The 13,204-nt window shown below is 45.4% G+C and overlaps 1 protein-coding gene across 2 annotated transcripts in view; it reads left to right on the top strand.

Moving 5' to 3' along the window:
• Positions 1-13,204, top strand: part of RASGRP1 (RAS guanyl releasing protein 1) — a 315,245-nt gene that overhangs the window by 103,299 nt on the left and 198,742 nt on the right. The window contains exon 1 of one of the 2 annotated variants that reach the window (XM_068253918.1): positions 9,729-9,965. The exons of the other annotated variant lie outside the window; for it this stretch is intronic. The gene's annotated coding sequence lies outside the window, so the exon portion shown is untranslated. Of the gene's footprint in view, positions 1-9,728; positions 9,966-13,204 lie in introns of those variants that run through there. 2 annotated transcript variants of the gene reach the window in all.

Genomic DNA, 13,204 nt, shown 5'->3' with positions numbered 1-13,204 from the left:
CGTTCAACAAAGAGCTGCCTGTACCATTTTGGGGCGATTTGCCTCAATGGAAGGTATAGGGAAATCACAAACCGCTTGAAAAAGCGCTTTGTATAGCAATTTTCTCAGCGATTTTTATAAATAAATACATTGGGCTGCCGCTTGATTCACAAAGCGGTGCTAACCTACTTAGCACGCCTAAAGACTTTTGGGCGTGATAAGCATTGCACTAAGTAGGATAGCACTGGTTTGAGGGAAAAACTCGTGCGCGAGTTTATTTTATCACACCTAAACTGAGTTTAGGCGTGATAATGGGCTTTTCACCAGCGTGCTAACAGTTAGCACGGCTTTGTGAATCAAGCCCATTGTATTTATTAATTTCTGGGTGAAAGAGTTCACTTCCTGATTTCAGAATCGCTCTGCAAAAGCACTTAGGAAAGCACTATATTAAAAATCGCAACGCACAGGTAAGTTGCGAGAGGCGCTTAAAAAAATCACACACAAAATCGCAAAACACTGGCGTCAGCGATTGCAATTTATGATGTGAACAAGGCCTCAGAGCAAGTGCAGAGACTAGCAATAACATTGATCTGAGGGATGAAAGGTCCCACCAGGAAAGGCTACAGTGGGTTGCAAAAGTATTTGGCCCCCTTGAAGTTTTCCACATTTTGTCACATTACTGCCACAAACATGCATCAATTGTATTGGAATTCCACGTGAAAGAACAATACAAAGTGGTGTACATGTGAGAAGTGGGTCGAAAATCATACATCATTCCAAACATTTTTTACAAATAAATAACTGCAAAGTTGGGTGTGCGTAATTATTCGGCCCCCTGAGTCAATACTTTGTAGAACCACCTTTTGCTGCAATTACAGCTGTCAGTCTTTTAGGGCAGTGGTTCCCAACCTTTTCCAGGTCGTGACACATCACGACAAACATTCAGATATCCGTGACACGTCACATCATGCCAAACATTCAGATATACATGACACGTCCCGTATGATAGAAAAGATTCAGTAACAATCTGCTGATGCTGCAGGCACAATGAGGGGCTCAGTAACAATCTGCTGATGCTGCAGGCACAGTGAGGGGCTCAGTAACAATCTGCTGATGCTGCAGGCACAATGAGAGGCTCAGTAACAATATGCTGATGCTGCAGGCACACTGAGGGGCTCAGTAACAATCTGCTGATGCAGCAGGCACAATGAGGGGCTCATTAACAATCTGCTGATGCTGCAGGCACAATGAGGGGCTCAGTAACAATCTGCTGATGCAGCAGGCACAATGAGGGGCTCAGTAACAATCTGATGATGCTGCAGGCACAATGAGGGGCTCAGTAACAATCTGCTGATGCTGCAGGCACAGTGAGGGGCTCAGTAACAATCTGCTGATGCTGCAGGCACAATGAGAGGCTCAGTAACAATATGCTGATGCTGCAGGCACACTGAGGGGCTCAGTAACAATCTGCTGATGCAGCAGGCACAATGAGGGGCTCATTAACAATCTGCTGATACTGCAGGCACAATGAGGGGCTCAGTAACAATGTGCTGATGCAGCAGGCACAATGAGGGGCTCAGTAACAATGTGCTGATGCTGCAGGCACAATGAGGGGCTCAGTAACAATCTGCTGATGCTGCAGGCACAATGAGGGGCTCAGTAACAATCTTCTGATGCTGCAGGCACAATGAGGGGCTCAGTAACAATCTGATGATGCTGCAGGCACAATGAGGGGCTCAGTAACAATCTGATGATGCTGCAGGCACAATGAGGGGCTCAGTAACAATCTACGGATGCTGCAGGCACAATGAGGGGCTCAGTAACAATCTTCTGATGCTGCAGGCACAGTGAGGGGCTCAGAAAATCTGCTGATGCTGCAGGCACAATGAGGGGCTCAGTAACAATCTGCTGATGCTGCAGGCACAATGAGGGGCTCAGTAACAATCTGCTGATGCTGCAGGCACAATGAGGGGCTCAGTAACAATCTGATGATGCTGCAGGCACAATGAGGGGTGCTCAGGTGTATAGTGGCCCCAGTATATGTACCCAGGTGTATAGTGGCCCCAGTATATGCAGCCAGGTGTATAGTGGCCCCAGTATATGCAGCCAGGTGTATAGTGGCCCCAGTACATGCAGCCAGGTGTATAGTGGCCCCAGTATACGCAGCCAGGTGTATAGTGGCCCCAGTACATGCAGCCAGGTGTATAGTGGCCCCAGTACATGCAGCCAGGTGTATAGTGGCCCCAGTACATGCAGCCAGGTGTATAGTGGCCCCAGTATATGCAGCCAGGTGTATAGTGGCCCCCAGCTGGAGCGGAGCAGCGCAGCAGAGAGGAGCATTGGGTAGAGCAGCGGGGAAGGGCGGACGTTTCCCCCCCACTTCCCTCACCTTGGGGCTCCTCTCCCTGGCTCTCCCCTCCATAACATTGCGGCGGCTGGCGGCGGTGGGCGGGACTTACCTCCTCCAGTGTTTCGGCGAGTGGACGGACGCTGTGCCTATGCGTGCAGCTAGTCTGGTCTAGTGAAGACCAGACTAGCTGCAAGCACGCACGCACAGCGTCCACTCGCCGGTACACTGGAGGAGGTAAGTCCCTCCCACCGCCGCCGCTGCCAGCCACCGCCGCCGCTGCCAGCCACCGCCGCAATGTTATGGAGGGGAGAGCCCAGACGAGCAGGGGGAGCAGAGAGCGGCGACACATAGCTGGTGCTGCCGCGACACATAAATGTGTCGCGGCACACCGGTTGGGAACCTCTGTTTTAAGGTAATGTCTCTACCAGCTTTGCACATCTAGAGACTGAATTCCTTGCCCATTCTTCTTTGCAAAACAGCTCCAGCTCAGTCAGATTAGATGGACAGCGTTTGTGAACAGCATTTTTCAGATCTTTCTACAGATTCTCGATTGGATTTAGATCTGGACTTTGACTGGGCCATTCTAACACATAGATATGTTTTGTTTTAAACCATTCCATTGTTGCCCTGCCTTTATGTTCAGGGTCATTGTCCTGCTGGAAGGTGAACCTCCGCTCCAGTCTCAAGTCTTTTGCAGTCTCCAAGAGGTTTTCTTCCAAGTTTGCCCTGTATTTGGCTCTATCCATCTTCCCATCAACTCTGACCAGCTTCCCTGTCCCTGCTGAAGAGATGCACCCCCCGAGCATGATGCTGCCACCACCATATTTGACAGTGGGGATGGTGTGTTCAGAGTGATGTGCAGTGTTAGTTTTCCGCCACACATAGCGGTTTGAATTTTGGCCAAAAAGTTCCATTTTGGTCTCATCTGACCAGAGCACCTTCTTACACGTGGTTGCTGTGTCCCCCACATGACTTGTGGCAAACTGCAAACGGGACTTCTTATGCTTTCTGTTAACAATGCCTTTCTTCTTGTCACTCTTCCATAAAGGCCAACTTTGTACAGTGCATGACTAATAGTTTTCCTATGGACAGAGTCTCCCACCTGAGCTGTAGATCTCTGCAGCTCGTCCAGAGTCACCGTGGGCCTCTTGAATACATTTCTGATCAGCGCTCTCCTTGTTCGGCCTGTGAGTTTAGGTGGATGGCCTTGTCTTGGTAGGTTTACAGTTGTGCCATACTCCTTCCATTTCTGAATGATCGCTTGAACAGTGCTCCGTGGGATGTTCAAGGCTTTGGAAATCTTTTTGTAGCCTAAGCCTGCTTTAAATTTCTCAATAACTTGATCCCTGACCTGTCTTGTGTGTTCTTTGGACTTCACAGTGTTGTTGCTCCCAATATTCTCTTAGACAACCTCTGAGGCCCTCACAGAGCAGCTGTATTTGTACTGACATTAGATTACACACAGGTGCACTCTATTTAGTCATTGGCACTCATAAGGCAATGTCTATATGCAACTGACTGCACTCAGATCAAAGGGAGCCGATTAATTATGCACACACCACTTTGCAGTTATTTATTTGTAAAAAATGTTTGGAATCCTGTATGATTTTTGTTCCACTTCTCATGTGAACACCACTTTGTGTTGGTCTTTCATGTGGAATTCCAATAAAATTGATTCAGGTTTGTGGCAGTAATATGACAAAATGTGGAAAACTTCAAGGGGGCCGAATACTTTTGCAACCCGCTGTAAATAAACTGGGCTTTCGGGTACACACACAGTCCCGGGCTATGGACTCAGAAGCGGAGCAATTTTTGGGTACCTGGAGTTGGAGTCTGTAAACAAATGCACCAACTCCTAATAAATGTAAATTGTAATTGAGAAAATATGATAAAATGTTACATTTTTCAGATAATAGTCATAAATGACATATATATATATACAGTAATAGCAGTGCTTAGTCCACAAAAATAATAAACCAACTAAAAACAAGTTATTTGTGCTGCTACAATATAGCAGCCCCCTTATTTCTAAAATCAGATGACTGTATAGTCGATATATACACAGGAACCTTATATTTATAAAAATGTCTCTGCTGAAAGAATAAAGCCGGATGTGTAGTTCTGTAGGGATGGTCATTGAAATGCAAATAATTGTACATTGATGCAGGTTTATGCAAATTTTGTGTGAAAATGTATGCACTCCCTTAGCTCATGAAATCAATTAATTTAATATGTTGATTATTTTGGGGTTGGTGACTGCAAATTAAGTTACACATATGCACTCCCTGCAGAGCTGTTGTGAATCCATTGAGAATGTTGTGCACATTGAAGGAAGAGTTGTTGTGTGTCACTCAAATATCAGGTTCAGACTGTGCATGATGAGTGTGTAATAGAGGAGGAATCCCCTCATTCTCCTGCAGAGTACCTGCACATCACTCTTAAGGTGCATACACACATCAGACTATAGTCTTTGGAAAATGAAAGATCACAGACCAATCTTACCACCCTTCATGTAGTATGAGAGCCATACCTTCACAGTCTATTCTATGGAGCTGAACTCCCCATTAGAAAAAAAAATCTTTGCAAGATGCTGCACACAAACATGCTGCACACACTCAAAAGATCTGTAGCTGCAAAAGATCTGTTGCTGCCTAAAATCCATTCCTGCAAATTGCAATGATAGTCTATGAGATCTGCAGATCATCATACACACATGCTTTAACTGACATTCATCTGCAGATCAGATCCACCAGGATGGATTTTCAGATCTGCAGATGATTGCTTGATCTGCAGATTAATGTCAGTTAAATCATGTGTGTATGATGATCTGCAGATCTCATAGACTATGAATGCAATTTGCAGGACTGGATTTTTGGCAGGAACAGATCTTTTGCGGATACTGATCTTTTGTGTCTGTGTGTGCAGCATCTTGCAAAGATTTTTTTTCTGATGTGGAGTTCAGCTCCATAGAAAAGACTGTGTAGAGTATGGCTCTCATACTACATGAAGGGTGGTAAGATTGGTCTGTGATCTTTCATTTTCCAAAGACTATAGTCTGATGTGTGTATGCACCCTTACACAGTTAGATTGCATAGGGCCTGATAGATGTTTTTGGTTCCTGTCTGCACCTTTTGCGTACTCTTACCAAGGACTAGTTTTGATCTCTGTTTAACAGCCACTCCACAGCTATATTCTAAGTTTATTTAAAATGCATCTCTGGTGGACATAAAAGCACAGAGGTACACTAATGCTTAAAAGTTAGAATGCCCCAACACCTTGGGCTTGATTCACAAAGCGGTGCTAACTGTTAGCGTGCTTGTTAAAAGCCACTTATCACACCTAAAAATCCTTTGCGCATGCTAATTAGCGCTTGCGCACAAACTACGCAACTAAAACGGCACCCCCGATGCGGCTATAACAGCGCATCGGATGCGGTCTGAATGTCGCACCTATACAACGTTTAGGGCGAATCCAATGCGCAATTATGGGTGCATCAGGTGCCCCGTTTGTCGCACCCGATGCGACGTTTCGTGCGCACCAGCCTTTGCGCACGCAAAGTTTTGTGAATGGTACTTTGCGCGTGATCTGATTCAGCTTGTTGCGTGCTAACCACTTAGCACCCTAGTTAGCACGCCCAAAGCATTTAGGCGTGCTAGCTGGGTTAGCACCGATTAGTGAATCAGGCCCCTTGTCTGTTTAATTAGATTCACTGGAACTCTGTATTAGCTGGGTTCCGGTGTATAGCTCCACTCCTTTGCAGAAAATGGCTCTGGCCTTTTCTATATCAGATGTAAAAAAGGCAGAGGCCTTTTTCTGTAAGGTGGTAAGGCTACACGCTGAAACCCAGCTGATATGGGGCTCCGGTGAATCTTGTTATACAGATAATGTGGTGGGGCATTTCTCATAGACAGTGACAAACTGGGATGGGTGAAAAGGTAGCGTGTCAGTTTTCTGGCCTGGAGCTTTTTGTTTCCAAAAGCAAATGCCATCCTAATATAGCTTTAAAATTCCTATGGCACGCTAGCCAACGTGGGACGCAATGTCATCTGCAGTACTTCCAGTATCGGACTCTTCCTCTTAGAAAGTACTGCAGATGGCTTTGTGTTCCTCGCTGGCTATCAGGTAGGGGGTAAGTGTGACGGCTACACTATTTAAGGACAGGACTGCAATTATGTCTCTGTATGTACATGTTTTGTGTCTGACAAAGCAAGTTATGACTTGCAAAACCACTGTCAGGCTCTGACACCCTCAGTGTTCTGTACCACTGTGTCTACCCAGACGGATTAAAGGGCTTTTAGGAAGCAGTGCCTTGCTGTTCTGTTTTCTTCTTGGGATTGCAGTGTCATCAGCGTCAAAGTGACACATGAAACCAAAGGAGTGCATTAATGTTCTCAGCCCATGTGTGTAGATGGCAAGAGAAGAGGTCCAAAAATGGATCCTTGTGGTACACCAACAGAGTGGGCATGGTGAGGAGTTAGGGCTTGAGACACACTAGAAATTGCAAATCGCAACTTTAGTCAGGGTTGTTCTGTGGAATGAGGAGAGCAGAAGCCAGACTAGAGGGGGTCAAGCAAAGAGTTAGCAAAGAGAAAGTCAAAGTTTTTTGAATAAATGTGCCATGCCAGGTCAGAAGACCTCTATGCCCATGCAGGACAGAGGAACAGTGCTGCAATGGTGAGCCTGGTGAGTACCAGCACCATCCATGGCTCTCCTTTCCTAGCTGCCTGTCCTGTTCTCAAGTCTTTGTTAGTACATTTAGCTGTGTTTAGCACAAGTATGGAAGAGCCACTCATTGCATTATGTAATTGTCTTTATGCACTGCTCTGGGGTGGTGATTTTTCTTTACAAATGTACTCAGATACTCCATTACTGATCTATGCAGAGCATTAATGTTTATTGTACATCTTAATGTAAAATCTTAAAATACTGACATGAGTCTTATATCCATTCAAATATGTTTTTATGTAATATACAGTATCATTGAGATTTTGCCTCATTTGTGCAGATTTCATGTGGATGAATATGTTCTGTGATAATCAATATAACTTCTTATTGTTCTCTATGCTAACTAACGTCCACATCATAACAGCAGCACTTGAGTCACACAGCTCACTAATGCAATAACCACGGGCACTAATTAAGAGATGCTCAGGCAGACAGCTATTTAAAGCATCAATGTGCTATTTATAGGTAATCATCTATTGATTGGGTGGGTAAAGGAAAAACAAGGTAGTGGTATCAGCAGCCAGAGAGGCAAGCTTTCATTAGGCATGGAAAGTAAGCATCACACTCTTATTATCAGTGGGGACAGCTGTGCTGCTAATGAATGAGAATCCTGTTTGAAGAATTAATCTCTTCCAAATGTCAGCCTGATTCCTGATGTACTATAAAAGCTGAGAATAATATGTATGTAGTTCCTGAAAATAGAAATTCTATCCTTCTGTAAACGTATTAGACTAAGTTTTACAGATAACATTTTGTTGCAAGACTTTCCAAGCTAACTATTTTATTCAGTCCGGTACCGTGTGTAGTTAAAACTACGCTGCACTTTTGGCTGCCTAAGTCTGATGCGGCGTAGTTTTAGCGCTGCCCGAGCATGGGATGCAAAAGTGTGTCCCTGCCAGCTTAGATTTTTGCTGTCTAAGGCCCAGTGCACACCAAAATCGCTAGCAGATCCACAAAACGCTAGCGGTTTTTGGAGCCGATTTCAGAGCGATTCTAGGTATGTTTAGAGACGTTTTGGGTGCGTTTTTGGGTAGCAGATTACACATATTGTTACAGTAAAAGCTGTTACTGAACAGCTTCTGTAACAAAAACGCCTGGCAAACCGCTCTGAAGTAGCGTTTTTCAGAGCGGTTTGCGTTTTTCCTATACTTTACATTGAGGACAAAACGCTTCCGAAAACCGCAAACGTGCAGCAGGAGGCGCGTTTGCAGCTTGGCAAAAACCTCAAACCGCCGGTGTGCACTATCCCATTGCAATACATTAGCCAAGCGTTTTTACAGGCGGATGCGGCCGGCGGATCGCTCCAAAAACCGCTCGGTGTGCACTAGGCCTAACTTGGTGAGAGGCCATTTTCATTGGCTCCTGAACTCCTTTTTAGTGTGAGCTAATCACATTGATCCGGAAGTGTGAAAAGAAAAAAGCCTCTGGTCCTTAAAGTACCCCTGACCTTGCTTTAAAATAACATACTTTTAATGCTATTTTATTTGCTGTGCCATAAATCAGTGCACTTTCCTTTCCCTTTAGCAGCATCCGAACATACCCCAACCCCCCCCCTTTCCGCTCAGCCAAAATATTTGACTTAAGCCATCGATGATGGGCAGGTAGAAAGTGTCAGTACTTCCTCCTCTCTGGCCGTCATCAGGAATGCCACTGTCCGCTAATAGTTACTATCTGCACAGCGTGGGGAGCTGCGCTGTGTGCGGTCTTGAGGTCATTTACTTCAGAACGAAGTGTACTAATAGCTGTATTAGTACACTATCCTTCTGAGCTAAATTACCTCAAGATAAAGGGGGAGGATGGTGCTGTGACACAACACAGCAAATAAAAAAAGCATTAAAAACATTTTATTTAAAAAATGAGGTCATGAGTACTTTAAAGTGTACCAGAGATGGGGGATTAGGAAAAACTTATACGTACCTGGGGCTTCCTCCAGCCCCCTCCAAACTGATCGCTCCCATGGTGTCCTCTTCTTTCTCTCCGTTTGCCCACTACTGGCCCTTGAAAATCCATCAGTTGGGGTAAGCCGGTGCATGCACAGTCTGGCCAGGCGCGCTCCACTGTCTCACTCCCATCGCTGGGAGTGCTCTGCATCTGCGCAGGCTGCACAGTCTGTTCCAGGCGATGCGAACGCGGCAGGAGCACGCACATGGCTGGACCGCACATGCGCAGTTGGCCCCAGACTGGAGGGAGAGGGAGAAGAGGAGGCTGTGGGAGCGATCAGGCCTGAGGGGACTGGAGGAAACCCCAGGTATGCATATTTTATTCCTAATCCCCCATCTCAGGGACCAGAGGCTCCAGTCCCATACCAGTTAAACCACTTAAACTTCATCAATATTTTGGAGCTATTGTATGTGACACATTATAGCATAACTAGCTGTTGTTTGAGTGCACTAGCCATCACTTTGGACATCAAACGCACTGTGTGCATCATCCAGCTGCATGTGCGCACCATCCAATCAGTGCTGTGGCCAATCACAGCAGGGCGGACGGACACACACACAAACAGCTGACGGCTTAGAAATTATTATAGTAAACTAGTGGACCTAAGCCCGTTTAAAAACGGGCTAGGTCTGTCACTGCGCATGCGCCCGCCACGCACGCACATTTCCGCCGCACGCGCGCCCACCATGCGTGTGCACGATGCGGACGCCGGCCCGTCCGCCCCTTCGCCCGTCATCGCTCTCGCTCTCCCTCAATGTCTCTGCGTCTCTGCACATGCATAGAGTGCATGTGGGACAAACACAGGGACACGGGACCCAGAGACATTAGGGTTTTATTATAGAGGATGCTTCAGCTACAGTTATATGTAGACGTTTCATGATCTGTTTCTGGGAATTTTTGCAGGAATGGGCAGTTACTGGAAGTCACTCCATATTCATCCATACCCTCAGCTAACAGATCTCAGGATAAGGTACTCTTATTTGTTTGTTCCAAACACGTCCATCTGCAATAATAATGAAATTAGGAGTGTCTGAATGTCTAGTGGCTGGATAGTGGAATGGTTAAGGGCTCTGCCTCTGACACAGGAGACCAGGGTTCCAATCTCGGCTTTGCCTGTTCAGTAAGCCGGCACCTATTTAGCAGGAGACCTTAGGCAAGTCTCCCTAACACTGCTACTGCCTATAGAGCGCGTCCTAGTGGCTGCAGCTCTGGCGCTTTGAGTCCGCCAGGAGAAAAGCGCTATATATATTATTATTATTATTATTATTATTATTATTATATTATTATTATATAAGTGTTTGTCTTTGTCTTTCTTTTGTCTGCTGTACACAAAGACATGTACTTGATAGCCATGATAATAATATTGTTACAAGCCTCATCGACAGGAGAGCTGATGACTACATTGTGCAGTATATACCAAAGATGAGAAACCAAACTTTAAAGCAACAGTGTTTATTAACGTGGAATTGCAAGCTAAAGAGCAATGAAAAAAATGATTATGTGGGCACAATCAAAAATCCCATCTCCAAGCACAACAACAATACCAAACTATGTGAATAACTGACTAAGGCCTCCTTTATATGGGAAACGACATACTCCTTGTGACCACTCTTACAGTAAAGAACCTCTTTCTAAACAGATTGCAAAAATCGTTTTCCTCCATTCACAGATCATGTTCCCTTGTCCTTTGTACAAGGTTAGGGGGAAAAGCTCACGTTCCAAGATTTTGTATTGCTCTTTGATGTTTTTATACATGTTAATTAGAATACCTATATACCTCTCTTCATCCAGGCTAATTAAGCTGAGTTTATCTAACTTTTTCCTGGTGAGACCCTCCATCCCTTTGATTAATTTTGTTGCTTGTCTCTGCACCTGCTCTAAAACAGCAATGCCCCTTCTGTAATGTGGTGCCCAAAACTGTATTCCATATGTGGCCTTACAAGCGTTAAACAGGGGCAGTATTTTGCTAGCATCCGGAGTTTTTATTTTCCTTTTTATGGATCCCAGAATTGTAGTTGTTTTAGCTACTGCTTCTTGGCATTGAAAACAATTATTAAACATCTTGTAAACCGTTACTACTAAGTTTGATGTCTCCATATGTATCTCGTTTATTTTGTATGGTGCTAGACCATAAGTATGGCCAAGATGAATGACTTTACATATTTGGCATTTAATTTTATCTGCAATTTTCTCACACCTGTAGCCATTTTATCCAGATCCTTCTGCAATATGTCACTATCTTCCTGTGTGTTGATAATCCTACATAATGTTTGAATTATCTGCAAAAATTGCAACATTACTTTGTACTAGGTCATTAACCCCCTTGCCGTTACAATTCTGGCAGCAAGGGGGCAGCGCAGCACTTTTAAATTGTTTTTTTTTTTTTTTTTTTTTAATCATGTAGCGAGCCGAGGGCTCGCACATGATAGCCACTGACAAGCGGCATCTCCCTATCCACTCTGATCGCCTTCAACGATCAGAGTAAGCAGGAAATCCCGTTCAGAACGGGATTTCCTGCTGGGCTTCCCCGGTCGCCATGGCGACCGGGCGGGATGACGTCACCGATGTCATGGACGTCGGGACGTCAGAGGGAGTCCCGATCCACCCCTCAGCGCTGCCTGGCACTGATTGGCCAGGCTGCGCAAGTGGTCTGGAGGGGGGGCGGCGTGGCGCGGCGAGCGGCGGCGATCGGAAACTGCACGCAGCTAGCAAAGTGCTAGCTGCGTGCAGGGAAAAAAATTTTGTAGGAAAGCCAGAATTGGACAAGCACCATCACTCATATAAAGTAAAAAGGCTAATTAATATACAAATAAACAAATTCATATTTGAATAACACTGTGTGCAGAAAGGCCAATTGAACACTGTATAGTCCTAAGCAGAAGAGAAAGGAATGGCCCTACAAAAACCGCACCACAAGGAATGTAGAAAAATGCAAAATAGCCTTTATTAAACCATACAAAGATTAAAACCATAAAACAATGGCACAATATGTAGTCATGCCCTCTATGAACAATATGTTAATGATAAATAATTCATTGGTAATTAATTACGTCCAGCTGTACATGCCAGTAAACAAAATTGGGTGGGAAATGGAGGGAAAGGGGATGGCCCAGGGAGTGAAGCTGGAGTGTGGCTGGGTGCCTAGCAAAGAAGTGTGACCTGAGTGGAGAATGGTAGTATATGGGGATAATGAAGTCTGTCCCCTGTAATACGTGTCTCCCACAGAGTGAGGTGACAAGTTATAGGCCCAAACGGGCATAAAGAGATCTAGTGATAAAGTGCACGAAAGGTAAAGCTGACCACTGTGATTGAGTAGTCAAGCGTGCATCCAGGAGCCAAATCCGACTCCCAGCGTGAGGACATGAAAAATTGGTGAAGTAGAGTTGTGAGCCCAGTGACTCGGAATTCCGTGTATAAAGAGTGCACAGAAGGAATGTGCTTACCGGAGGAGCTGGACAGGAGGGCGTATGTGCAGGAGCCGGCGCGATTCACCGCCAGGAGCGGCTTCTTCCGGGCATACAGTAGCCCGTTCAGCGTGTGATTATATAGTCGCATGGGATGACGCGAGATGACGGCGGCCTAGAGGGGCGGGGTCAGGGGTCAATGAAAAGTGTGTGGCCACACACCGGGATCAGTAAAAAAAAAAATTGTAAATATCGGCCCAGGGGGGCCTGAGAAATCCTCCTACGCAGGTTACCCCGAGCTGAGCTCGGGATAACCGGCAAGGAGGTTAATAAACACATTGAAGAGTACCAGACCCACTAACAACTCCTGTGGGACCCCGCTGCTACCAGTCACCTGTTTGGATTATGATAATTGATCTCAACCATTTGCCTTCTATCCATTAGCCAGTTCCTTATCGATGTACACAGATTCTTCCCCAGGCCCTTCTGCTCCTGTCCAATGTATCAATCATTTTCTTAGTCAACCTATGTTGTTGCTGAGAAATTAGGTTATTCTCTGCTATGTAGTGTTGTATAGTATTTCTTAGGAAACCCTCAAACCATTTGCACACAAGTTCCGTTAATTAGGTAAAGGGAATTTGTATACCCATATACTTCGTTCTGCCGCTGTTCAGCACCCGAACAAGCGGACAGGGACAGGAGGCGTTCACGTCTCTGTGTGCCATGTTGTGCTTCATGTGACTCTCAATACTTCCGCCTTCCAAACCTGAAGTATTGGAGTCATGTGAAGCGCAAAATGGCAAGC

This window comes from Hyperolius riggenbachi, chromosome 9, assembly GCF_040937935.1.
Source record: "Hyperolius riggenbachi isolate aHypRig1 chromosome 9, aHypRig1.pri, whole genome shotgun sequence".
Classification (NCBI taxonomy): domain Eukaryota; kingdom Metazoa; phylum Chordata; class Amphibia; order Anura; family Hyperoliidae; genus Hyperolius; species Hyperolius riggenbachi.
This window is presented reverse-complemented; position numbering and strand designations above follow the sequence as displayed.